Below are 1,429 nucleotides of genomic sequence, written 5' to 3'. Positions count from 1 at the left end.
GTTCCTCTATAAATATCTGAATGCAGTTGAAGCATATTTTTTTATTGTTATGGCTTAAGTGCTATAGATCAGTGTTGCAGAAATTGGCATCTGTAAAAAATTGGCCAGGGTCATCAGCTTGTGAAATGGACAAAATCAGGAAAAATCAGAGAACTACAAACCTGGATACAGAAAACCCTGGAAAATTTGGAACAATTAGCCACCTGAGAAACTCTGATTTCTTTTTTAAAAATGGGGTAAAATTGGAGAAGCTTTCGTACATAACAGAAGCTCTTGCTAATTTGTTTACGAGTTATTCTGTTTAATTGACACTTTTTTTTTTAATCTACACCTTACAGACCTATACGAAGGTTCCGTCCCTAGAATATTTGACATGTAATGCTACATTGCACAGATACTTTGATATTACAAATCAGGATATCTTACGACATGGCTGTGTGATGACTTCCTCTTCATTGTCTCCACAAGATGAGCCTGTAACTTACATTTCTATAAACATATCCCGTAAGTGTCGCTGCTGTGGATTTTACAATCATATTCACCTCTGTGCTCCGCTAGAACATTTTTTTTCAGTCACTCTCCAGGGCTTATTTTTAATATCTAGTCAGTCAAACATGGCATATTTATAGTTATATTCAAGTGCAGAAAAGCTGTCAAGTATAATCATTGATATGCTAACTTTGTGCCAAAAATACATACTATATATTTTATGGGTTGTATCAATATCTGTTAAGCAACAGACATTTGGATTATCCTACCACCGTTTGTTGCTTATAATGCCTTTTTGAATCTAGGTTGTTTACTTGCATACTCAAATGTGTACAAGGGGCAGCGTAATTGAATATCAATTAAATTATTTTTTATATCTTGTTAAATTCTGGTCAGGGTATATGTATGAAATTTGGTACATAAGAGGGCAGTGTAATTGGAATATTGTAATATTCCAATACTTCATATTTAATATTTATATGTTGTTAAATTTGGTTTAGGTACTCAATACATAACAGTGGCAGAGTAATTGGAATGGTAAATAAGTTAGTTAATTTTGGATATAGTAAATGTTAATGTTGGTCGTATTGTTATATGATATTTCTATTGAGGTTTTTTTTTTTTTTTTTTGATTTGTAATATATTATTTATCTATACATAATAATGTGATGCATGATGATGGTGTATAGTAGTTTGGTAAACATTGTAGAATATTTTCTACATTTGTTGCCAAATCAACAGTGTAGCTATTAAGTCAGTGGTTTGATTAAATAAAGAGCATAACACCCAAGTATACAAGACAATTGTTTAATAACTTTAATACATTGACTACAATCACTTTACAAAATGGGGTAGTGCCTTTTAACTTCTTTTCATATTAAATCTCCACCCCTCTTATGATTTTCATTTTATATTCTTTTTGTCCCTACTTTCCATCTGC

The sequence above is a fragment of the Pinus tabuliformis genome, chromosome J (genome assembly GCF_031772625.1).
Source record: "Pinus tabuliformis cultivar Carrire ecotype Pingquan chromosome J, CPIR1, whole genome shotgun sequence".
Taxonomy (NCBI): Eukaryota; Viridiplantae; Streptophyta; class Pinopsida; order Pinales; family Pinaceae; genus Pinus; species Pinus tabuliformis.
This window is presented reverse-complemented; position numbering follows the sequence as displayed.